At 35.9% G+C, this 27,099-nt stretch overlaps 1 protein-coding gene across 2 annotated transcripts in view; it reads left to right on the top strand.

The window, feature by feature from the left end:
- The first annotated feature begins 4,380 nt into the window (after positions 1 to 4,380).
- The window catches only part of dag1 (dystroglycan 1), a 41,343-nt gene continuing 18,624 nt past the window's right edge, over positions 4,381 to 27,099 (top strand). Inside the window, exon 1 of one of the 2 annotated variants that reach the window (XM_051094421.1) lies at positions 4,381 to 4,877. The gene's annotated coding sequence lies outside the window, so the exon portion shown is untranslated. Of the gene's footprint in view, positions 4,878 to 6,654; positions 6,864 to 27,099 lie in introns of those variants that run through there. The other variant, XM_051094420.1, reaches the window with a different exon arrangement.

Raw genomic sequence — 27,099 nt, 5'->3', positions numbered from 1 at the left:
GATTTAACATTTTAATGTCAAAATCGGAATGCAAATGATTTTTATATAATAGTGTCATCAGAGACCCCATTTGAAGCTAAACGCAGATGTTTAAATGTTTACATGTTGTTTGAACATTAATGTGTGTTGGCAGTGTATGTACACATCTACCCTATAATGATAAAAATCCATTTTTAATTAATCTGTAAAAATAATATCCCCTTTTTCAAATAAAGCCATTCTCAGATCCCGCTCCCACGATAGTTGATGGACATGAGCGTCTTACCTCAGATCAGCTGTAACAGTCCACCTCCATTGTTTTGATGCCAGAGCAGGGATGTAAGTTAGACAAGAATATCTCCGATTGAGCGATTGAGGTGTTGTGTTGCTGGATGTAACAATGAATATAGTGGTCGTCATTTACTCCCAACATCTGAGCCACTGAAGAGGGAATGCGCCTCCTGATCTACATAAATGTGTCTATGTTCATGCAAATCATTTGTGATCCAGCTTCACTTACAGCAGAAGTGAGTATAAAGCAAGTTTTGCGGCTAAAGTAACCAATCTCTCAGAGCAGCAGAGAGAAGAGAGGGGCGGGGCGAGCAGAGCTCATTTGCATTTAAAGGAACAACCCCTCAGAATGAGATGATTTTTGCAGAGCTCATTTTGACAAGGTAAAAAGGGTGTTGTTTTACATAACCATTGATAATTTTTAACCAAAGTATATTATAGACTTTTCATTAAGACCCTAAAAAATCATATCAACTTGTGGAAAATGAGCATCCGATGACCCCTATAAAACCCATTACTATTAACATTTTACATAACATTTATTTATTGTATCTCACAATTCTGACTTTTTTCCTTGCAAATGCAAGTATATATCTGCTAATTTGGACTTTATAACTCGACTGAACTCAAAAATAGTGAGTTAGTCAATTCTGAGGGGAAAAAAAGCCAGAAGTGTTGGATATAAACTCATATTCTGAGCCGAGGGGAATAGAGAGAATGACGAGTTGTTTTCCTTATTAGAATTGTGAGATATAATCTCAGGAATTGCAAGAATAAAGTCAGAATTTTAAAAATATAAAATCAAATTTACCATTTTATTTATTTTTTTTTATTCTATTATTCCATGTCTCTATAGACTACCACTTGAAAACTGTCATCAGGTAGGCTCCGCCCACAAAAACATCCCAATCTATAATCTTTTTAAAACGTAACTATTTTGTACCATATCTGTGTAATTCTCTAGCCGTAAAGGCTATTTGCCCGGGGTTTTCTGCAACCATGCACGCGCATCCCGAATGTTGACAAACCTATAATTGGTCTATTCGGTGGAGTGTTACAATCAGAAACAAAACTAATTCACTGGGTCTTCAGCAGCTCTGATGTTAGGAGAAAAAAGACTCTTATGTTCACTTTTAGATCCAAATACAAAACACATGCATTGCTTATGAGAGACTATTGCCGCTACAGCATCTCGCGGACGGTGTACAACTGGCTGAGACTGGGAATATGCTAATACAAGTGCGCCAATGGTCGTGGGTGGGGCCTCAGCAATATGACATCATACTGCTCAGAAAAATAAAACAGCTTGATAACTGAGACTGTTTAGGTGTTTTGGGGGACTAAAGGAGCATAATGCAAAAATGCATTGTTTTATGGACATAAAAGCAGATGATTAGCAGAATATAAAAGCTGCTCGTTTGTAGTACCACTAATGACCTGTTGCTGGAGCAATGTTAGTTAAAAAAAAATTTATTTAAAAAAAATGGTCTAAAAATGCAAAAATAAGGCATGACTTCTAAAATACTTGAATTGTGACAAATGTTGGTTTCTTTATACTTGTTTCTTATCTGCACTTCTTCTTTTTGTATAGTTTCTGGCACAAAATATCCAGGTATTATGAACTACACAATATGGTTTGCCCACCATCCAGCTTTATATTTCCAATCAAGCTTTCTGGAAGCTTCCAGGCATTACCCCATCAATCAAACGTCTGGACGTTTCTGGACTATTTCCTTTAAATGTGATCTCAGGTACTGCTGGGGACATTCGCCCTTATTAAAGATGGCCTTTATTGATCTGTGATAGCCACCCCAGGTTGTCTCTCAGATGGGCCCCCTTTATATCTAGAAATGGCTGGATATTGATTGCAGAATGAGAAACTGTGGAGATGTTGATAATCTTATCCTCTGCAGAAACACAGAGAAACACCAGGGACCAAAGGTCTCCTCGTTTCCCTTCAAATCTGGGTATTCAGCATCCAACTTAACCGTCGGCTGATACAGTATAAGTTGTGCTGCTGATGATATCTGAGCTGGTATTGAGACAAACATTTGTGCACAGCTGCATCTCTGTGTCTAAGGGGATTATGTGACCTGTTTGAGACATACAGGGGCCTGGAGACCTCATGAGGAATGAGAAACCTTATCTTACTCCGTCCTAGTAAGACATGTAGCGTCAAAGTCAGGGAAGACGTAAGGTTAAGCCTTAACATGGGTGGAGAGGTTAAGAATGTGTGGAAACAATATATAGAACCGCGATATCATACGTCATATGTCATTGGTGGTATAAGGCACGGTCGTAACCACCAAGTCCCCCTAATAATAAGAAATGGACAAACTGTCCCCACCAGCATTTGAATTCTTGCACTGATTTGCTGCACTCTATTACACAGCGCTCTTCTTAGAAAGACAAAACGCTTTAAAAGTAACATTTTCAGAATGGTCTGCCTCAGTGGTGCAACATGATTGGTCAATGTCAAAGTAATTGAGACGGCCAATCTAAACAAAGTAGGCTGGGTTTACTGTTCACAGAAACAGGTCACGAATTCCATCTATTATTCGATCTATTATTATTACTACTACTACTACTACTACTATTATTATTATTATTATTATTATTATTATTATAATTTTTAAAAATATGTTATATATTAATTATGTTATATGAAATATTTTAATAGCAATATTAAATAAGCATGTTAAATATATGTATATTGCAATATTGGTTAATGTGAATAATAATATTAATAGTCATTTGGTTTTTAAACATAATTATAGTTTAGATAATATAATTAATATGCATATTTTATATATTATAACATGTTTTACATGTAGTAATAATTTCTTTATTAATAATTTAAGTTTATTGTAGTATATAAAATGTAATATAATTATTATGTTACACAAGTATTTCAATAATAATAACAATAATAATAATAATAATAATAATAATAATAATATTCAAAAATGTTATATATTAATTATTTTATTTTAAATATTCCAATAATAATATTAAATAAGCATGTTAAATATTTGTATAATGTAATACTGGTTAATATGAATAAAAATGTAAGAGTAATTTGGTTTTTAAATAATTATAGTTTATATAATATAATTAATATACATATTTTGTATATTATAAAATGTTTTACACATAGACATAATTTAAATTTCAATTTTAAATTTATAATTTAAAATGTTATTGTATTATATCAAATGTAATATATTCATTGTTACACAAGTATTTCAATAATAATAAAAATAATAATAATAAATAATAATAATAACGTTAAGTATTTTTATGTAATATTTTAATGTTGTAATCAAATGTTTAAATAGCATTTATATATAATAAAAAATTTGTAAACATTTTATATAATATAAATAAACATATGCAATAAACATAATTGTTATAAATTTAAAAAGTATATTATATAAAACAGTATAAAGTGTGTTATTACATGAAATATTTATATTTGCTAATGTTGTCATTCAAACTTTTTAAATATAATTTCATATAAAACATCATTATATAATTGTTGCAGAAAATATTTGAGTAATAACAACAACAACTATTATTATTATAAGTTAATATTATATAATGTTTATTTTATATTACATATTTATTTATTGTTTTATTTATTTACGTATAATACTTCAGTAATATCAATAATAAATATGCCAAGCGTTTTTATCATGTTGGACTTTCAAATGTTATTAAGTAAAGTTTTAAGTTGTAATAGAGTTTAAAATAAAGAGTTGTATGTAACAAAAAAAAAAAAAAAAAAAAAAAAAAAAAAAAAAAAAAAAAAATGTTACATTTATATTCATAATAAACTGTAATAATCGTAATTTTATATTCTAAAACTTTTTAACATTACTGTATATTACATATACTGTTACAGAAAATATTTGAACTATCTATCTATCACTGTCTGTCTGTCGTGTGTTTTGTCACGTCAGGGCAGTTGTTGAGCAGTAGTGTGAGGACAGTAGCAGTGAGGTGGAGTCGTGTCGTGTAAGGGGAGGAGTGTGAAGGTACATGCCCGCTCCTCCTGCTCCTCCTGCTCCTCCCGCTCCTCCTCCATGTGAAGGGGCAGATATTCCTCAAAGCTCAGTCAGTGAGTTACACAGCAAGTGCAGAGCAGCTCACACTGCGATAAAACACGCCGGACAGACTCCGTTTCCTCAACAACCAGCTTCACCGAGGAGCGAGGCTGGAGAAACCCTCGACATGTGACCGCTGCTGACTGTCGACATGTAGTTTCATTTTATCTTTCTTTTTTAATTTGATTTTCTTCGTCATAAAGACTCAAAACAGGACTTGCAATCAAGCGCCGCGCAGTCGTCCTGTGGATTTGCCAGGAATATTTCATCCTCATTTTCCGAATCTTTCTTGTTCCTGCTAAGGACGACGAGCGACTGAATAAACGAGCGACTGAAAACATCGCACTGACCCCCAGCAATAACCAGCAACGACCGACGGCAAGACCTTTGGTTTTAACATCAGTGTTTTTTCGATTTTAGTTTTTTTGCCATTGGAGAAGCGTTGAAAGGAATTTAATCACTTTCGGAATCGAGTCGGTTCATCTTCACCAGTGTGATACGGTAAATATCTGCTTGTTTTGTTGCGGTGTGGGAAATTGATTCATGAATCATCTTGATTTTAACGGTCTCTGGGATCGAGTGGACAGACTCTGCTGGTCGAGTCTTGAAACTGGACAGTGAAAGTTTTTTAGCGGTACAAATCACGTCTCACAACTGTAATTTTACTATAGAAAAGACGCTGTAGCTGCAGTAAGAACTAATAATAACAACAACAACAACAACAACAACAATAATAATAATAATAATAATAATAATAATAATAATAATAATAGTAATCATAATAATAATTTAATTGTTAATTGTATTAAATTATGTAAAAATGAAAACGGTACAAGTCTAATAAATGGGAAGCAGACAATTAATGTTTATAGGCCTACATGAAAACAAAAATATAAATACATAAATACATAAATAAATACATATCGTAAAAGTTTTCTATTTTTGTTTTTATTCATTTTTATTCTAGATTTTATTTTATAAATACAATAAAATCATTTATCAATTATGGTAACAGTTCATCCGTTGGAGAAGTTGAAGCGAGCAGCTAAATAAATAAATAAATAAATAAATAAATATGTATAAAACCATATATAATGAAAGTTTGATATAAATATATAAATATGTATGTGTGTGTGTGTGTGTGTGTGTGTGTGTATATATATATATATATATATATATATATATATATATTATTCTTTATTTATATTCTATATATTTATTTTATTTTATTTTATTCAAGTATAGTAATGGTTTATCTGCTCAAGAAGTTGAAGCAGATAATAAATAAATAAATAAATAAATAAATAAATAAATAAATAAATAAATAAATACAGTATGCATAAAACTACTTAAAGTGAAAGTTTTCTGTTTTTTATTTTTATTCATATTTACTATATATTTATTTTATTTTATTCTAATATAGTAGCAGTTCATCGGTTCAATAAGTTGAAGCAAGCAGCAAAAATAAATAAATAGATAAATATGCATAAAACTATGTATAGTGAAAGTTTTCTGTTTTTTTATTCATTTTTATTAAATATTCATTTTATTTTATTCACATATAGTAACAGTTATTCGGTTTTAGAAGTTGAAGCAAGCAGCAAAAATAAATAAATATGCATAAAACTATGTATAGTGAAAGTTTTCTGTTTTTGTTTTTTTTTTTATTCATTTTTATTGAATATTCATTTTATTTTATTCACATATAGTAACAGTTATTCGGTTTTAGAAGTTGAAGCAAGCAAATAAATAAATAAATATAAATAAATAAATACATAAATAAAGCTGTACAGTTCAGAATAGGCTATGTGTAAATAAATAAATAAATAGGAAGAACAATGACAAAATATTAAGTTAATATATTTAAAATAAATAAGCACTATATGAAATTTTGGCAGTTACATACATTTGAAAAACTTTAAAATGGTTATCGTTTTTATAAGTTTATTGTGTTGTATTCTGATGTTGTTTTTTTTTTTTTTTTTTTTTTTTTTTTGCTTTTTAGATCAGTATTACGAGTAAGGTAAAACATTGTCTTGTGAATATAAAACCAAAATAGGGTTTTGATGTAATTTTATTTTTCAGAAAAAAACAAAACAAAAAAAACAAACAAACAAAAAAACATGGGTTTTGTAAATGAAGCAAAATAAAACAAGACTCTTTTTTTATTGATGTATTGATGTATTTATTCATTTATTGTAGACAGTAAAAACTGCAGATTGGTGTGTATGAATCTGGGCTCGGCTGATCGCGTCTCGTGGTTGCTCAGTGAATTGTTCAATCGATGTAGGCGACTCGAGACTCGGCTGATCGGGTCTCGAGGCTGGACAGTGAAAGTGTGTGTGTGCAGATTGATTCGTGTAGATGGAGAGAGAAGAGAGGTAGAAGGGCGAGATTTCTTCTCCTCCTTGCGCTCGGATGCGTTTATAAGCTTGACATCCAGACATTATAATAGCTGCGATGTGACGCCGATCCATTTCGACCGAGGTAAGACACCGCGTAGAGGGCACCGGAGACAGTCGGGCTGAATTCTAGCGATATTTTTAGGCTCGGCTGTGTTTGTGCTGCAGAGAGACTGACGCTTCTAATGCAAACCAAATGCAAACAGGTGTAAGACCCCCATGCACACTGTACGCCGACGCGACGCGACAAACCGCAACGCTTCATTTGTAATCGAATGAGCTTCGTACGCCGTTTAGGCTTTCGCGTCGCGTCAGACGCGTCACGTCGTGCAGTGGGCTTCTATAAAGCTGTAACGTTCTTGAATCACAGCATTCGAATGTTTAGATTAGATTCGAATCAACATCGCTTTTGTTCGCGAACCGTACAGCGAGCTCAGTTTCATTGTAACGTTAGTTGTCCATTGGTAACGACCCTCCGTTTATTTTTGGAGGTTTAAATGAAGGTCTCCGGCGACTGACTGATTAATGAATCTGTCAAGTTGGTTATCATTTAATATCAATGACCTGACTTTTTAATTTATGTGGTGGAAAAGCGATATAGGTGACTCGTTTCCGGTGTAACATTCTCGTTGTTGTCATTATCTGGTAATTTATTCCGCTTATGCTGTTTTAAACGACATTATTGGGTCGTTTTAGATGTTATCGATCACCAACATATAATCAATAACCTTAGTCCAAGCACAAAAAAGGTTTATTGTACATGTTGTGGTAAATACGCTGCAGGCGAATTTAATTTCCGCGTTGAATTTGTTTTCCGACGGTTCTTTCGTTTGAGTTCATAACCTTTTAGACTTTTGAAGATTGTGTTGTTTTGATACACTGTCTCATTCGTCGTGTTTAAACGTCAGGTTTGGCTTTGATCTGTCGTTGTGCGATGTAAATAATGTAGTATTGTTTTGTCTGACGTTTTAGCAACGAAATGTGGATGAAACGCGTTTATATTTGGGCTTAAATCAAACAGTGGGTCTCTCACGGGTTTTGTGAATTTGTTTTTGTCTCTTCAACCTTATATAGACATAACAAAGTAACCTCAGTGTGTAGCACTAATGAACCAGGAGGATTTTTTTTTTCTTACTTATTGGCTTGTTTGGCTTTTTAGCATGTTCATCACGTCTGCCTCTCCATGGAGACGTTTTTAAACCTTTCAGCTGTGTGAGGGGTTTTTTCCCTTCTTGTCAAGGGACATGAAGACCTCCATGAGCATGCCAGACATTGGGTTTCCACGCTATCCTTCAACATTTGACTTTTTCATCTTATGGTCTTCAAATGCAGTCGGTTTTAGCTAAACACAAGATTGACTCCAAAACAAGGCAGTGGTGAAATCGTGGACTGGTTTGAGAAGGAAAAACCTTATGCGGAGTTTATATTGTATAAATATTTAGTTTATAATGTCATTTATGTGTTTACAATGATTATTAATAGAGGAATCAGGAATGTGGAAACACTATTGAACTGATCTTGAAGATCGATTAATATTGTTTTGGATGCAGTTGCTTGCATGTACGCTACTTTTCAAAGGAGATTTTTAATTTTTTTAAGAAGTCTTTTCTGCTCACCAAGCCTGCATTTATTTGATACAAAATACAGCAAAAGCAGTAATATTGTGAAATAGTTTTACTATTTAAAATAACTGCTTTCTATTTCAATATATTTTAAAATGCAGTTTATTCCTGTGATCAAAGCTACATTTTCAGCATCATTACTTCAGTCTTCAGTGTCACATGATCCTTTAGAAATCATTCTAATATGCTGATTTTGCTGTTCAAGAAACTACTTCTTCTTCTTCTTCTTCTTCTTCTTCTTCTTCTTATTATCATTATCATTATTATCAATATTTAAAACAGCTGAACATGTTTTTTTTCAGGATTCATTGATGAATAGAAAAATCCAAAGCATTTATCTGAAATATAAATAGTTTGTAACATTATACATTATACCATTAAAAAAAATATAGAAATTAATTCTTTTATTTAGCAAGGATGCTGTAAAATGATCAGAAGTAATAGACATTTATAATGTTAAAAAAGATTTCTATTTCAGATAAATGCTGTTCTTCTGAACTTTCTATTCATCAAAGAAACCTGAAAAATCCTACTCAGCTGTTTTCAACTTAATACTTTTTTTTTTTTTTTTTTTTTTTTTTCGAATCAGCATATTACACTGATTTCTGAAGGGTCATGTGACTGGAGTAATGATGCAAAAAAATTCAGCCTTGAAATAGCAGAAATTGCATTTTGAAATATATTCAAATAGAAAACAGTTATTCTAAGTAGTAAAAATATTTCAAAATTTTACTGCTTTTGCTGTACTTTGAATCAAATAAATGCAAGGTTGGTGAGCAGAAAAGACTTGCTTAAAAAAAAAAAAAACGCATTAAAAATCTTACTGTTCATTTTTCACTGGTAGTCTTTAAACTTTTTTTTTTTCTGTTTTTTTTTTTTTTAACCAATAGCGTCTAAATAATCATACGTTTCCAACACTAAAAACATGACACGAATTATGAATGTCATGTAATTACGTTTAACATGTAAATAAGCTATTTAACCTTTCTGTGGTCAGTATCAGTAGACGTGATAATGAAACTGAACTTGATCTGCTGTACTCCAGCTTTTAGCCATGTTCAGTTCAGTTTTAGACAAACAAAACGACACCCACATTACTTTCTCGGTGTTGAGTCGGTTGGTCGTTTAGTCACCGAATGTCTCATCTAAACGAGGTTTGAAGTGAGTTGTTCTGGAATAAGGCCATATCTCTGTCTTGGCATGTAGTTGAGTCTATTTTCTGCAACCCCCTCATTCCTTCCCAAGGGAAAATCCAGTGAGTAAAGGGGGATAAAATTAGAGGACAGGTATAAGATTCCTTCCTGCCTTCCTTTTTTTCATGTGCAAGTTCTCCAACGTGTTGTGTTTCACGTTCTTTTGCGAGTTTCAGTTTCGTACTCATACTAGTTCGCACCAGGATGTCTGTCGAAAGTCTGTGGTGGGAGAACTAATTTAGTCCAATTTTTTCTCAGGTGCCCTTAATTTAATTGCGATTGCAGGTATTGCAATACCCTTTGGGCTGATCATCTTGCAGAAGATGTTCCGGCCTGTTGTACTGTTGCACTTGTCAAGTGTTATTGATTCACTTGCCCCTGAGAAGAACTCTCTTGGCTCTGTAATTGCATGTTCATTTATGCCTTAATTTGTTTGAGCTAACCAGTCCACAGAGAAATTTATTCCTGGTGCACCTTGTAAAGCGTCCTTTACGGTGCAGTCCTTCTGCGCTGAGAAAACGTTAGCAGAGGGTGACGGTATTGATTTATTTCGTGCACACGTGACTCCGTTGTTGTCGGGTTTTAAAAATAGACAAAGTATGAGGCCCCACCCCCCCCAGAAAGTTTATTGTGGATGATTGCACGGTCGAGTCCGTGAAGTGCCTATTTGGGCTTTGCACAAATCTCTCCGCACAAATAAAGACTTAAACTTGGATTACTGCACGCCGGTGCTGACCGTGAGGCGAGGCCGTGTGGAAAAGGCACACCCGGGAGAAAATTCCCAGCGTGCAGCTCGTGTGGAGACGTGCACCGGACCTCTCATAACTCGTGTGCTTTCATAGTCAGACACGTAATCTTGCAGGCTGATTGGATTTGAGATGACGCCGCAGCCCGAGTCGGTGGCTGGCACGTCTTTTTTTTTGTACACATGCAGATCTCTTGTTTATTTTCCAGTAAGCTGCTTCAGTCTTTGGAGGCACTGTCTGCTGCAGTGTGCAATAGTTCACACTTCAATTGCAGCCTAACCTAGATTTCTGTAGCACTGCTTGTAAATAACCCTGGGGCTCTGTTCTGAGGGAGGGGGCTTTAAAGGCAGCGGGAAACGGCTCTAATGCAAGGCTGCGTACTATCGCTACTGTGATAAGACTTGCATCATCAGCAGAGGTGTGGAGCCGAGAAGAAGAAAGCCGGAGAAATATCCGTGTTCCTGACTGGCACCGAGCAAATAGATTTTCCGTCGAAAATACTGTGCTCTTCTGTAATATGCAACAACATGTGGTCCCGCCGAGGAGACGTGCGTTTGCTTAATGAGTTAATGTTCTGCCACAACGCTTTACCCGTGTGGCCCGAGCTTAGTTTGCAATCTCCTAGTGTGCCATAATGCCAGAATTGACCAGTTGTTTCACTGAGGTTTAAAGTCGACAGGAAATCAAACGTGACCCTGTTTGCTTTCTTAATACATGCTCTCGGTCTTATTGTCAGCGATTTAGCGGCGCACGTTAATATCTTTCTGCTGACGTCAGTAAACTGTCATGTTTTTCATTTTTAATGTTTTTTTAAAATCAGTTTGCATTCAATTTAGCATTTTTTACATTTAGTATCTTGGTAGATCATCCAAAATTGACAAAACATCATCATTTGCTCACCCTCGTGTCATATTACGTAGGCTACTACTAAGTGCAAAAGAAGATATTTTGACCAAAAAAAAAAAAAAAAAACCCTACCAAAAAATACATTTATCAAGTAGGCAGGGGATATGACCAAAATTTTATCACAATATGTGGTGTTTTTCAAAATAACCATTTTTGAAGCATTAAGCAGTTTTGAAGTCTAAACAAGTACATTCATACCTTTAAAAAAAACCTACGTTCTGTGACACAAAAGCTGTATTATTTATAAAACAGTAGTAGATTTGGGTGTCTGCCATGACACTTGCTTTAAGAGATGCTGCAAGCGGAGTAATACAAACAGTGAAATGTTTGGAGTTTTGTTATTACTAGAATATTGCACTGCTGGGAAAGGCTCCCAGCCAATCAGATTTGAAGACCAGAGAGAACAAATGTGTACATTTATGTAATTGTTACTTTTAGTATCTTGGTAGTTTATCACATTATGTGTAATTATTTTTCAAAATATTTGCATATTTGAAGTCTAAACGACTCACACATTCTCGCCTAAAAAGCTCTTAAAATTGCATTCAGTAAAATGATTTTGTATATTTATATATGTTTTACTTTTAGTATCTTGGTAGTTTATTTATTTGCTCACCCTCATGTCATATTTCTTACTGATACAAATGGTGAAATGGTTGGAGTGCAGTTATCACTAGAATATCGCACCACTGATTGGCTGAAAGCCTTTTCCAGATTTGAGGACCAGAATGAACAATTGTGTGTGCGTGTGTGTGTATATGAAGTGCTAAAGAAGATATTTTGAAGAACAACAATGGACCCCATTGACTTATATGAATAAAAAATAAAAAATAAAACAAAGTATCTATTATCACTAGAATATCACACCACTAGAAAAGACTTTCAGCCAATCAGATTCGAGCACCAGAATTGTAATTTAGGTACATATTTTGTCTGTTGTCTTTTACCGTGCCAAAATTTTAGATGACTCTGAAATTTTACAGTTCATGGTGTGACCAACAGGACATACACTTTTGCGTTTGGTGTAAAATAGCTTGAAACTTTAAAGTGACAAAGTTTAAAAACGTATGAACTGGATAAACTGTCATAACTCTTACTTGACGATAATTTTGTTTGGCAAGTTTTTGCCAGTTTATTATGTCCATCTATATATCAGCCATCCCAATTCATCAGTGTGTTATCTTTCAATCACCCTCATGATACTGTGGACCTATTTCAATAACACACCAAACTAAAGATTAGAAGGCATTTGCATGCCAAGTAAACTTATTTTCTTTATCATTGCTTAGATGGTTTTTGGGTCAAGCTCTGTATGTTATCCTGCAGAACTTTATAATTGGCAAGGTTCAGCTGCATAATTCGTAATTGGCAAAACTAGTAGCAACAGCTTTATACTTCGTTTTTAGGAGATACTGGAGCGAAAACGCAAAAATTGTACAGTGCTATGAAGGGGAAAAAAACAACCCAACATGTTGTTTCATGTAGCTGTGATGCTGTTGAGCTGCTCAGGTCAGGACTTTCCGTGGTGTCGAGGCCTTTAGACCAAAGCTGCACTTTGACATTTTGGGCTTTGAGTACATCGTGCAACCTTTTCCTCCGTGCACCTCGAACACAAAGCGGCGACTAAAAAATAGCAGCTTTTCATCGGCGCTCGACATGCCGAGTTCTCGCAACGGTGTTTTTCAGGTGGATTTCTATGGGCTCAATGGAGACATCCTGGCCTGTGGTCTCAGCAGAGGGAAAACAGGAGGGAAGATCTGTCTTACAGGGAAGACGGCGTGATTCACTAGCTCGACGCGCTGTCGAAATGCGAGTTTAATGTAGCATAGGATGTTAACGCGATGGCCTGGAGACTGAGACATGTTGTCAGCTCTGGATGGGAGAAACTGGGCAGATAAAGGCCACCTCGCGCAGACACACTTAAATTACCTGCTTGCAAATGCAATAATATTGATTTCTAAAGATGTTGTTTACATATTACCATGCCTGATGTTGTGTCTGGCTGATCGATAACAGTTGGGGGTTGCGTTTAAGGATTTGAGAGGAAAATGAAACATTGGGCCTGTTTAATGTTTGCAAGCACCAATTTGTGTCCAGCAGCCTTTTGGATGAAGGGAGGCTCTCTGTTTACCCCTACTGAGCCGCTGCTTTGAGTTGATCTTTGACTCCCACACAAATTGCCTGCTGTTTACCGAAGTGCGACTCTGTCTGTCGTGATCTTGCGAGAATGCTTTAGGAGGGTAATTGTGGAGTTGTCTTGAGTGAGCTTAGAGCTGCTGCTACCTTCAGAACTACACCAAGAGGACGGGGGGGAAAACAGTCACCGTTTGTTAACAGATTAGCCCGGTAAACCGTAAAGAGCGAGTTAGAGTGCCAGTTGTACTCTGGCCACCTGCACGTTCACAAAAGTACGAGTCACGTGAGCGCCTTCGGCCCTTGAAAACATCTACTTGGAGTTAGTGATTTACAGTGTGCTGTTTAAACAATGATGTATTAACCTTTTATGATTTGGCGGGGACGTTTTCTTTCCATCTTCGGCTACTTATTGCAGTGGAAAGCATAAGCATAGGGTGAAACATAAATCTTGGCCTTGGTTAAAGCATGTTCTTGTTTCTGGTCTTCATGGTCATATGTATTATAGGTCTGTTTATTGTCCTGTAGAGTAGCGGTTGTCAACCTGAGGGTGTCAAGATGACTTGAAACAAGACTAAAAATCAAGATGTTTCTTGTTTTAATTCACATGCTTAATGACTGTTTTTTTATTTCTTTGAAGAACCAGGATTCACATGGTCTTGGAAACTAAAATCTACAAACTAAAATGTTTAACCAAATTATTAACATCTGAGAGTCACTTCACAAGCATGTCACTGTTTTGACTTGGATAAATTGTGACAGAAATATATTACTTAATGTAATGATAGCACTACTGTAAATAATAATTAAATTATTATTAAAACATTATTTTTAAGGAATATTTATCAGGAAAAAAATGATTTACCAGAATTTACCACAAAAATTTAAACACACAACACAGTATTTCTGAATAATAATAATAATAGTAATTAATTAACAATACATTTTTGATTATTATAATCAAATGAAACCGTTTAAAAAATAATGGAAAACCCATAATTTGGTAAAAAATAAACTGAATAAAAATAAACAATTTGGGATTTATGACAGTATTTATTAATGTTGAAAATACAGTTAAAATGTTGAAAATACAGTTGTTCATTGTTAGTTAATGTTAGTTCACAGTGCACTAACTAATGTTAACAAGCACTTTTTTTTATTTTAATAATACATTATAAAGTGCTGAAAAAAAATTAAAGATTAATAAATGCTATACAGGTATTGTTCATTTTTGGTTCATTTTACCTGAAGTAGTTAACTAATGTTAATTAACGAACCTTTTTGTAAAGTGTTACCAAAATTATTTACCGTAACTTAAAATTAAACAAAATAAATAAAATAATTATGAATATTTTTTTTAATATATTAAATCAATTCATTTAGAGTTACGTTTGATTATTAAGATTTAATGAAGCCATTAAAATGCAATCCAAAAAATTAATGGAGAACACATAATTTGTTAAAAATAAAACCGAATTTCATAGAAACACACAGGGCCTTAATGTGATTTTTGGTAATATTGTAATAAATTGCTGTTAAATTGTTAAATGGATAGATTTCAATTCATCAGACATGGTTTTTTATTAATATTCTTTAATTTGGCCATTAAAACAGTCTAGAAAAAGGGGAAAAAAAAAAAAAAAACAATAATGGAAAAATTTAATTCATTGTTGTTTTTTTCACTTTTTTATTTTTACTTTTGAAGTGGAAAAATGGAATCTGGTGGAGAGAAAAAAAAACTATTTGGTGGGAAAAACTGGTTTCACAGAAACTGTATTTCATGGGGCCTTAATGTAATTTTTGTTAAACTTTTAATAAATTACTGTTAAATTGTATCATTTTAATGATTTCTAATATATATATATATATATATATATATATATATATATATATATATATATATATATGTGTATATATGTATATATGTATGTATGTGTATGTGTGTGTATTTATTTATTTATTTATTATTATATATATTTTTTAACCGTTAAAACAGAGTCTAGAAAAAAATAAACTGACAAAATAGAATCCATTTTTCTGAATTCCTTTTCTGTTTTAAGTTTTATATACTTTCTATACAAAATAAAACAAAATACTGGGGGAAAAAAAAAATATCTGATTTCATAGGGCCTAAGAAATTGATTAAAAAAATGTTTCAATTCTCATCCAGTAAATGACAAACAACAAGAAAAGTCATGAAACATTAAAGTTTTTTGGTGGGCAATAGGCAGCCCCGGAGTCAAAGCGCAACCACTGCAATAGAGTGGAAACCCTTAACCCACCATTTTTTCAGGTGGGTTGTCTTTATGACGTGCAAAAATAGCACCCTTTACCGCCCTTGTGCAATCCCGACCCTCTTTCAACAGGGCCTGCTCTGGAATATTCCTTTTTTTAACGCTTATTATCGATCACTGTTTTAACATTCATACGTCCTTGGTCTAGGTCGTCCGCTCTTTCTTCTCACACTTAGAGATGTTTCCTTTATCTGTCCACTTATTATAAACCTCAGAAGAATGCGACACCATAAAATGGACATTTCTAAGAAAAATCCCTGAGTCCCTCTCTTCAGCTACGCCATTTCCACCGCCAATTGAAATCAGTGCGGGCAATAAGCAGGGGGTCTGATTAGAGTTTAAAATTCAGGGCATGTGCCAGGCCGCGCTCCGTCCACTCCTTGTGAATCTTAAATCCGTCAATTTAATTTTCTTTGAATGGCACTGGTGTAGAGGAAGAGGAGGGGGTGTCCTCGTGCTGCACCACTTGTCAATTTGTGGGATATCGCTTGAAGGGATCGTACCGAGTACCTAGTGGATTTTACAGTAATAATTGTGCAATCTTCTTCTTTTCTATGGCTCATTAAGGATGTTTGTTAGGATAAACATTGCTATTATTGCTTGTTATTATACCTAACCCAAAGTCTTACATTTTGAGCGCACAGGCTAGGCTGTATCATAATAATTAGCTAGGCCTCATCTAACCCAGCAGTCCTTAAATCATTAAACAACTTGGACAACATGCTTTTCACACTGGCTTTGGTGTCGAGATCTTAGCCTCTGATAGTGTGTGCTTTAAAGAGACACACGGAGGTGGGAAAAACAGGCCAGACCAGGTGTGTTTGACGCTGACAAACAGACTAACCTTCCAGCTGGTTCATAACTTGCAGTGCTGACCTAGTAAACACAGCAGAAGCGCTGAGGAACGGCTGTGGAACCTGTTATTTCTTACAAGTCAACGCCACTGTGTGTCTTCACACTTTCTGGTGTCTGTTGAGACATTTTCCACATGTGAGACCACCAGGTTGCACGTTTTCCCTCACATTGTGTAAACTAAAACAGAATGCAATCCCGGTAGCCTCCATTTTGTCACATGGAGAGCCTGCGGTGGGAAAGGGTGTAGCTGCATTGTTGAGATTTTCGAGTGTGTGGGAAGGCAGTTACCTTTTCAAGGTAAGGCTGCTTCAGGAATGCATGTCCACGAGGAGAAAGACGACTGTATTTCTTTGAGAGCATTATCTTGTTTATGAATGAAATGCAGGAAGTGAGTGGTTGGAGCGGCATTGAAATGTATGGTGGGAAAGGATGGGACTGAAATAATGATGTTCTGTAGTCATATATAACGAAGATAAAGAACTTTTCTCATATGCATCATTTTTTTTTTTTTTTTTAAGTCACGGATCTAGTTCAAGGTTTTAAGGTTTTTAAACATTAGTCATGTTGAGTTTTTCTACCAACGGACTACTTACATTGGCGTTTTTATTTATTCATTTATTTTATATTCTGTCCATTTATTTTTAGATAAAACACAATATTTATTTATTTACCAGTATTTTTGTACTTGCCCTGCTAACATCTTCAATGCCCACACAACAGATGATAATGTTATTTTATTTTATTTTAGTTTACTTTTTCATTTTTTTTTTCTAATTTATTCTGTCCATTTATTTGTAGATAAAACACATTGTTTGTTTGTTTTAATTTGATTTGATTGATTTATTTGTATTTGTATTTTATTTATTTTATTTTTAATCGTTTTTTTTTTTTTTTTTTTTTTTTTTCTATTCTGTTTTGTCCTTTTTATGTTTAGTTAAAACACTTTATTTATTTATTTATTTTACCAGTCAGGCCAGTAGTTCATTTTGTTTTTTGTTTTTATTCTGCTGTGCTCAGGCCAGGATGTTTTTTTTTTTTTTTTTTTTTTTTTTTTCTTTTTTTCATTTTATTTTATTTTATTTTATTTTATTTTATTTTATTTTATTTTATTTTATTTTATTTTATTTTTTTTTTTAATTTAATTTAATTTTATTGTTTTATTTTATTTCTGTCCATTTATTTTTAGATAAAACATTTATTTATTTATTTATTTATTTATTTATTTATTTATTTATTTATTTATAAAGCCAGTATTTTTTTTCTTGCCCTGCCAACATTTTTAATTTGCCACACAGCAACAGATAATAAAATTAGCACATTTAATTTTAGATTTGTCAGGGGAGAGAAGAGAATTAAAAAACCTTTTTGGTAAAACATTATTTGGAAAAACAAATAGTGTAGGCTGTCAGGTCCTGGTTATCAAATTTCTCACCATTTTAATCATCACTAGGTCATTTTAAACGGTTCTGCAGTGTGACAGATGAATTTTTATAACAAATAGGCTATTCAGTGTAGGCTCTCAATTAGTATTAGGCTATTAAAGCTGCATGAATAATAATTTTAAAAGAACCATTGCAAAAAAAAAAAGATGGTCTGCATTTTTTTTTTTTTTTTTTTTTTTTTTTTTTTTTTTTATATAACAGTGCATTATATTAAATATTGCACTGGATGTTTACTTGCTAGTTTCATATCAGTTAGTGCACCTTATTGTAAAGTGTTACCGACAAAAACTTGTTGAATCCTGAGAACTGGCAATTCTTTTTCAATGCTTAAATATTTTATCAGTGCAAGCCAACAGAACATTCTCAAATTTTAATGTTAAATTTATGTAATAAAATATAAAATTTATAAAATGAATACACCTAAGACTGAAAGTATTGACACAGTGAATGAATGAATGAGTCTGCAAGCGGATTGGACTGAATTCACAGGAGAAATTGTGGGAAAAGGCCTCACTGTGAAGAAAAAAGGTCTTTTGGTACAGTGTATTAGTTATTTTCAACACATTTCTAACCTCTTTCAGGTCGAAATTGCAGCTTTAAGCAAACCACAAAAAGAATAGGTTCACCTTAGGTTGTCATCCAAAAAGAGTCTCTGAATGTGATTATTTTTGGTTTGCGCTCACACTCAGCTTCTTCTTGTTTTTCTAATATCTCAGTGCGTTTGATTTATGTGACTTATATTTCAGGAAATGTTTTCTCGAACAAAAAAACCTATGAGCTCTTCGACTGGCGTAGGCTCCTGAAGTATCACCGATATCTCAGCACAGCGTTATCAGTGATTTGCACCGTTTTGTGTCCGCGGGGTACAGTTCGAGCTTTTCTGGTTTCATAACAAACAGAAGATATCCTTGAGAGATGGTGTTATTGTCTAACCCGAACCCACGTGTATCGCCGCATCAACGTTAAATACACAGTTGGGTTGTTGACGTCTACTGCGAGGTGTTTATTGACACGGGCCATTGATCTAGGACAGACTCAGCAGTTGTGTTTCTGTTAAACAAGTCAGTGGTTATGTCTCTCAGGCCATCTGTTGCCACCCCTGTTTTGGGTTAAGAGCTGTACCTACCGTTCGTGCCACATTGAGTGCGTTTACTGTTTGTAAAAATGTTGGCTTTGATCAAAGCTTTGTTTGTTCTGAACAAACGTTGATCTTCTTTGAAGCGCTCTGCTTTGGTCGTATCTTATTTGTAGGCACCGAATGCCATTACTGCCTTCGTTAGCAAACTCCAGCACCCTTCCTTGTGTCCGCCATCCCTCCTGCCCTCCCTGGCCATCCGTATCCGTGTGGCAAATGTGACAGTCTCAGCATCGCACTGCTTCAGCCCAGCACCTCGAGACCTTGCAGATCATTCACAGATATTGCGGATTCACTCCCTCCCTTCGCTGCCAAGCGGCATCAGGGCCGGCGTGTGTGAAGGAGGGCCATCTGGCCATCTTACGGCTTTGGACGTGATATTCTGAAACCTGAATGATATTTTCAACGCTGATAAATTCATAGGCCAGGATATGTGTGTGTTTTGGGTTTGCCTCTGCCAGAGCCGTATCATTTACTCTTCCTTATGTCCTTGAACGGGTTTTATTGCTGTATCTAATTTAATCTTTTCCTTTTTTTGGTCAGTTTAGCATAGCGCCGTTTTCTATTCATTAGGGCAGGTGATTTGGTTCTCCTACCTTGTGGTTCATCATTCACATAGCGGCTCTATCTGTTTTGTGTTGTCGTGCTGATAAGGTTTTTCTGGCACCTTGTGCTTTTTTTTTCAATTTTTTATTGTTTTGACCTTGTAGGAAGTATTTCTGTATGTGTGTTTGTTGTTTACAGATGCCTTGGTGATAAAAATGAAGATTTGTAGCACCACTTTTGTCTGGGTGGCCGAAGACTATGCTTTGTTTTTATCCACTGTATATCAATATTCCAAAACATTCCCAGAATGCATTGCGTGTCTGCAAACTCTTGGGGAACCGGGATGTCAGTTTGCCTTACAGTCAGCGTGAATTAAAAATGGACCCTTTTTAATTTCATAATACACATTACTGGTCATACTGAGAATGATTCGTTAGCGCACCTTATTACGTCTTCGTGATATTTCCTTCAACCTTAGGAAGGAATTTATGTATTTATATTCATATATAGTTTATATTTGATATAACTATAAAAATGTATATATACATTTTTCTTAAATGTGTACATGCATGCATGTTTATAATAAATAAACACAATACGTACACACATTATGTAAACAAACTTTTATTTTGGATGTGATTAATCATTTGACGGCACTAAATAATAACAGCAAAAGTTGTTTTTGTAATACAATCAAATCAAGGGTTGCAAAGGGATGGAAAATTTCTTCAAACCTTCCAAAAAAATTCCTGAAACTTAATGAAAGTTACCAATAAATAAATAAATAAATGAAGCAGAAGAAAAGTCCAGAATGTTTCCAAAAATCATTGCAAACCTAGGGCCCTAACGCTTTTATTTTTTCTACCTATATTCTGTTTTTTTTTTTTTCTTTTTAATTTTTCTAGACACTGTTTTAATGGTTAAAAATGTTAGTCGCGCGCTTAAGTTTATGTGTAGTAGACGAAACTGCATGCCTTTGCCGTTCATTCACACAGAGACATGCAGAACATGCAGGATTTATATTTAAACAGCATTTTTTTTTCAGCTTAATGGTCACAGACAGTAGTCCATATGACGTTTTGGTTGAAGTGTACTGACCTACTTTTGATTTATTCGTCCAAAATTCCATGTTAATACAGTAAATTCCATTTTTATGAGTGGATTCTGTGATTCTACAAACCTAAACAATTCACAATAGATAAAATCAATGCTCACTGCACCTATTTGTTGCTTTTATAGAATTTAGTTTTACTCAAAAATGCCGCATTACTGAAGAAAATGAGTGAAATGGTTTGCAAACACTGTTTCATGTTGACTTTTTAAAGATTAGCTGGTCGTCATTGTATATCTACCATTGTATGTCCCCAAGAGGGGGACATGAAATCCATCCCTGCAATCACAAATTGTTCCAGGAATTGGGGGGGGCTCTAGCAGTTGGGGTGTATCTCTGGAGTGTTTTTGGGTCAGGACGGTGTCCTGGTACATGTTAGAAGCCTGGGGGTTCCCAGCTGTCACTGGTATCCTCTACCAACTGGCCTCAATTGTCTATCTGCTCCCAGATTGTGATTTTTACTGGTGGTCTTTAACAAGAATCTGATCCGCCCCTTAAAAGCACCTGCCAGAGAAGCAGCCCCTCACAGATCCCAGAGTGCCCTCTATGGTTTGCTCTTTTCTTTGCGAGAAGAGTGGTTATTCTCTCAAGATGGTTGTTTTGGGTGATCTAAGCTCATCAGACATGATTGCAAAGGTGTTTCTACAGAGGCCCCACTTGCCCCGTTTGATTTTTATTTGAAGAATCAAGTGTCATTTATTTACCAAATTCAAAGGCAGACTTCAAGTTGCATCATGTCCCAGAGACGATTTAAGGATAGTGTGTGAAGTTCTGCTCCGTGCTGCCCCAGGACAATCATTTCGGCAATATAATCAATCAGTCGGACGACTAACTTTTGAGACTGCACTCTGTAGCCTGGATGTAGGCTATTGCCGTTCATCTGAGGAAATCGCATCTTGAAGTACAGGGCTTTCTATTTCTCATTTATTTATAGTCTCTTAAACTAGACAAGGTGTTTTGGTGTTTGAAAGAAGGTTTGTAAGTAGTGCTTTATGCTGAAAAGCATTATCCCGCTACCTACAAAATGGGAGGATTTAACGAGTATGACCTTTTTCGTAATCTCGTAATCGTTTTGTTGCTGTCGCATAATTACAGGCAACCAAGGAAGCTCTAAAACAGAGTGCAGTCAGACTCTTCACAAGCCGTCTGAGAGAAAGAGCTGACGTCTGACTTTACCGAGTTTTAATCAAAGCGAACATGCGTTCCTTCTCGTTTGGGAAAGCGGCGCAATTCCCTAAATTGTTTCTCACGATTCATTTTAACTCGTCATCAAATTAAAAACACATTAGAGAGGTGTACAGCACCGCTACCCTGGCTTTTTATGTATCTTAAAGCACAGAGGCATCAAATGCTGCTTTCCATGCAAGATACGAGGCTGAAAAATCAAGTTACGTCATTCCTGCATTATCCGATAGCTTTGTTTTCAATGCTTCTAATGCATTCATTGCTTATTAACGCGATAAGGGAAAGCGGGGGCGTACATAATTGCGACATAATCCATTTAAGAGCCTGGTTTTTAAAAACAGATTTTGCAGTGCCCTACAGGTGGGCGTCGAAACTCGAGATGGAGTCACTGTAATAAGCCGGAGGGGTTGAAGACTCCCATTGTTGTAGGCATGCATGTGGGGTCAATATGTCTTCCACACCCCATTCTCAAGTATCGGGATGCTGACAGGTCCTTTGGTTCATGTTTGCTCGACAAGCACGCTTGGACCTGTGTGTTTGTGAGGGCACTTTCTTTTAAAAAAGGACCCTGGGTGTGATGGTACACCCCCAGCTGCACTAGGGTTTTGTTTTACTCTGTTGTTTTAATATGGATTTACCCCATGCTGTTCTTTCCTGTTGTGGACCACAAAGGCTCACCCAGATTCACTCATGCATCTCATAAATTGAATTGTTAAGGGACATAACATGGTGGCTGTTCTTGGCATGCCTGCACACTGGAGTTTACTCTGCGTCAGAGAGCAAATTCGATTTCAGGGGATAGTGAGTCAGAAGGACATAGAAGAAAGACGCAATATGACATAATGCAACTGGAAGTTGTGAATTTTAACTATGCAGTGTGACATAAACAGCCAATGTCAATGAAAATTGCTATTTAATTTCATACAGGCTCTGTCTTTCCACAACTTTAATTTACATTCCTGTGATGTTTTCTCAGCAGAGCAACTTTTTCCAATGATAAAAGATGTTAATGTCAGAGCCATGCTGTAAGGGTTAGCCCACATGCTCCAAACACTTCAGGCAGTGACGCTCAAGTCAGAAAAACAGGTTTTGGGTCAGTGATGCTTCCTGGCCCAGTGCTCCTTCTCTTCCAATGATTTCTCTTCTGTCAAAGGATCAAACCTTGAAATGTCATGGAATTTTAACACTGTAGTTTTTCAGACCCTGAAATGAATCATGGAAATGATAAAAAAGAAAATCTAGAACTGCTCTGACTTTTGCCTCAAAAAACTAAATTGCTGCTTGTTAATAGTTAGTAAGTTGTTGTAAAGGGTGGTTTACCCAAAAATGAGAATTCTGTCAGTAATTACAAACCCTCATGGTGTTCCAAACCCGTAAGACCTTTGTTTGTCTTCAGAACACAAATTAAGATATTTTTGATCAAATCCGAGATCTTTCTGATCCTGCATAGCCAGCAACCACCACAGAAAGGTAGTAGAAGGCCCGGAAAGGTAGTAAAGACATCATTAAAATAGTCCATTTGACATCAGTTTCAATTCAACATTTTCTTCCATTTTAGTCACAAGAATGCACTGACACAGAAGAAAAAAAACAGTTTAATAAAGTCATTATTGTAGTTTTCTTTTGCGCACAAAAAGTATTCTCATAGCTACGTAAGATTACGGTTGAAGCACATGGACTACTTTAACGATGTCCTTACTACCTTTCTGGGCCTTCAGTGTGTCTATTACATTGTTGTCTATGCAGGGTCAGAAAGCTCTCGAATTTCAGCAAAAATCTCTTGATGAATGTTCCGAAGATGAACGTAGATCTTACGGGTTTGGACCGACATGAGGGTGAGTAATTAATGACAGAACTTGCATTTTTGGGTAAACTGTTCCTTTAAGTTTGGGTATGGGGTAAAATTGAAGATTTAAATGGTCATGCAGAATAAGGCATTAATATGTGTTTTATAAGTACTGCCAAAGAACCAATATGCTACTTGTATGCATGCTAATAAGCAACTAGTTAATAGATTGAGATCCTTGACTGTTTTAAATGAAAACCTTTCATTAATCATTTCAGCCGCTGTCAAATGAGAGGATAAATTCTTTCTATTTATATCTTTCACTGTCTTTGCTCAAGTAAACTCTGGCCAGAGTCTGGGCTGCATTGGCGACTTTCATCCTGTTGCCAGGGCCGGCTTGGTTTTCCAGTCATGAATGACTTCTTTAGCCAGCCTCTATCTTCTTTTGCTCATGCCCTGCAGTTGCCATTAATAGACGGCTCAGCTATGTCAGAGCAGGGTGGGGAAGGAGTACAGTGCGAAGTGGAGAAGGTCAGCTTTGAGCTGACCGGGGCTTAGGCAAAAGCGAGCGTTCTGATTGGCTCCTGGAGGATTTCCAGGGGCTGCGGACATCCAGGCTGACTGCTCACGCGTACAGCGTGCTATTGATGGCATCGTATCGGAGTCATTAATCACCGCAGTCAGTCTCTTCGGGGAGAGGCCCGCTCTCCGTTACTCACTCGCCAAATGAGGAGTGTGGTTATAACCTCTGACCCTGCTGAGGGTGCATACCACACTATAATGGGAAGGACTTCAGGCTACTGCTGAGGGACTCTCTGAACTAATACTATGACAGTGAGAGCATCGCAGGGTTTTACTGTTTTGGCAGTACTTTCAGATGGTAGCTATTTAAAGTCGTGGCGTCAAGTGGCTTGCCAACACCAGTGAGGGGAAATACAGACATGGAGTATGAATTGACCTAAGCGAGCTGTTGCCGGTGGCTTCTGATGAAATTTGGGATCTTTTCAGTTTAGTATTTCATAAACACTTCCTACTCGAATCAGAAGTTAATAACTCAAAGAACAGGAAGGGTGTCTGGTGTACACGCGAATATAGCATAACTGCGTTTTCGCACAAACAAGAAACAACGTTTACTCCAAGCCAGTTTACTCTCCATGCTTGTTTAAAAAAATCAAGTTTGTTTAGCTCGAATAAAACTCCTGTTTGAGATCACCTTGCCTGCGGTCATATTCTCAGTTCTCAGCTTGAAGCATTTTAATAGCAGAATATTGCTTGAGTTTTGTGTTTTGCCAGGCTCCAGTTTCAAAATCCTGAAAAATAAACTTGATATCACCTTGCGTACGACGGGTTACTGGGTTTTCAGTAGCTGATGTTTATTTATATCATATTCTTCAGATCTCTCTTGCGGCACACTTATAGTTCAGCTGGGAGCTTTGGTAAATGTGTTTTTTATGGCATCAACAGTGAATCCTGTTCTTGCTCCGAGGGTTGGGAAAGGTAGGTGTACAGGACTAGTCTATCCAGTTAAAGATGAGCGAAATATTTGTTATAAGAATCATCAACCATTTTGTCTCCTCTTTTGGCATTTTGAACAGAGCCAAAATTCATTTTTTTTATTTTTTTATTTTTTAAACTGGATCTATCCAGTAAGACACCTTGGCTCGTTATTGGACCTGTCCAGTAAGGCACCTCAGCTTTTGTTTTTCCAAAGTTAGAGGCTGAGAGTAAACATCGGTCACTCGCTCCAGCTGGAAGCTTGTCCAATAGCTTGAGCCCCTGGGGGTGATGGACAAGGGGTGTCACCATGGTACCAGGGCAAAGGGCACTCTTCCCCCTTTGCCAAGTGCACTGTTGTCGGCAAACCTATTACGGCTTGCCCTCTCCCCCAACCGACATACATCCCTGTCAATTCCTAATCTCCCGGAGCGTCCACTGGTCTGTTTCAGGCCTCCAACACAATGGCCCTCTGTAGTTGTTCTGGCATGTGGAGACTAGCCTCGAAGATCCCCATTTTTTTTTCCCACGCATGAAATGATTTCCATTTTGTCGTTAAAGCAGAAAGGTCCATTTCAAAGACTCCTTGGGTCACGTTTGACTGCTGAAAAGGTCCGAGGCTACTGCCGGTGAGGATTCTTGCGACCAATGACGCTTCTTGTGCCGGGCTGATCAAGGGAGGAATGCTGTGATAGGCCCCTTTTTCCACCTTTTTGAGAGCAGCCCGCCATTCCTGAGAGCTGAAAGGGCGTCTTTATCCGTAACCGGAGATGAGGTTTAAGTTCTTTCATGTACCTGCCAATTCCATCAGGCTCTTTGTGAATGCTCAATGGTGGGACTGTAGTGGAAAAGTGCGGAAAGCTGAAGAGGGTCATGCTGCCGACTGTACCTCCAGCCATACTTGTTAGTGTCGATGATGTGCGATAAGACTTCAGGCATTTCTTTAAAAAAAAAATACGCACCTTGTAAAAAGGCGACAGGGTTTTTAGCAGGAGGTGGAGTTCTAGTCTTTAGTCCACAGTTTGTGTCATAAAAGATTGACTTAACAAGTTTAAAACAGTAGAACTGGCAGTGTTTAAAGCATGTGTTTGGCAAGTATTACAAACCAGCATAAATAATCTGCTGTCTGAGGTGTGGAATATTTAAAGAGTGTTTTTTTCTGATAGAGCCTCGCTGAAGGAAGTCGTGGGTGCGTGTGTCTCAATAGTAGCATATTCATGAACAACAGTTCTGTAATCTTTTTGTGTGAACATAAAAACGTGTTCACGTCCCGTTTGTACTTGCATGGCTTTTCTAACTATCCAACAAGACCAAAGGCTGTGGAGGATTGATTGAAGGGGAGGGGTTGCACAACAACAGGGCTTACTGGAAAGTAAAATAGATTCAGAAGCAAGTTGCTATGTATTTCTGATTAAACAGCATGAGTAGTTTTTAGTATTAGGAAATTAGGAATTGAAGTAGTGTGTGTGTATATATATATTTTATTTTTTTTTTTTGTAGCATTTCAAACACTTTGTTTGGTATGTGAAAATTGAAAAATGAGACTGTCTTCACTCCTTGCATAATCTGAATAACACATTTCTGGCAGATTTATTTGTTGGCCTGTGAGGTACGTCAGCAGTTATACATTCTCCACTTGCATAAAAAAATTCCTGTTGGAAACAAAAAAAAAAGTCAGAGACTTTGGACTTCAGTGACTCTTTCCAAATGTCTCTAAACCTGAGAGCCAGCACAGATTACGGTCAGACACTAAATCCCAATGATTCAGTCAGTGGTGACTTGAAATGAATGGCTCATTGAACTGAGCAAATCTGATTTAAATTTATTTTTATTTGAAAATCTATGGAGGAAGCTTCCCAGCAGTTTGTCGGCC

The sequence above is a fragment of the Labeo rohita genome, chromosome 22, assembly GCF_022985175.1.
Source record: "Labeo rohita strain BAU-BD-2019 chromosome 22, IGBB_LRoh.1.0, whole genome shotgun sequence".
In the NCBI taxonomy this organism is placed as follows: domain Eukaryota; kingdom Metazoa; phylum Chordata; class Actinopteri; order Cypriniformes; family Cyprinidae; genus Labeo; species Labeo rohita.
Note: the sequence above shows the minus strand (reverse complement) of the source record. Positions and strands in the feature narration are given on the sequence as shown.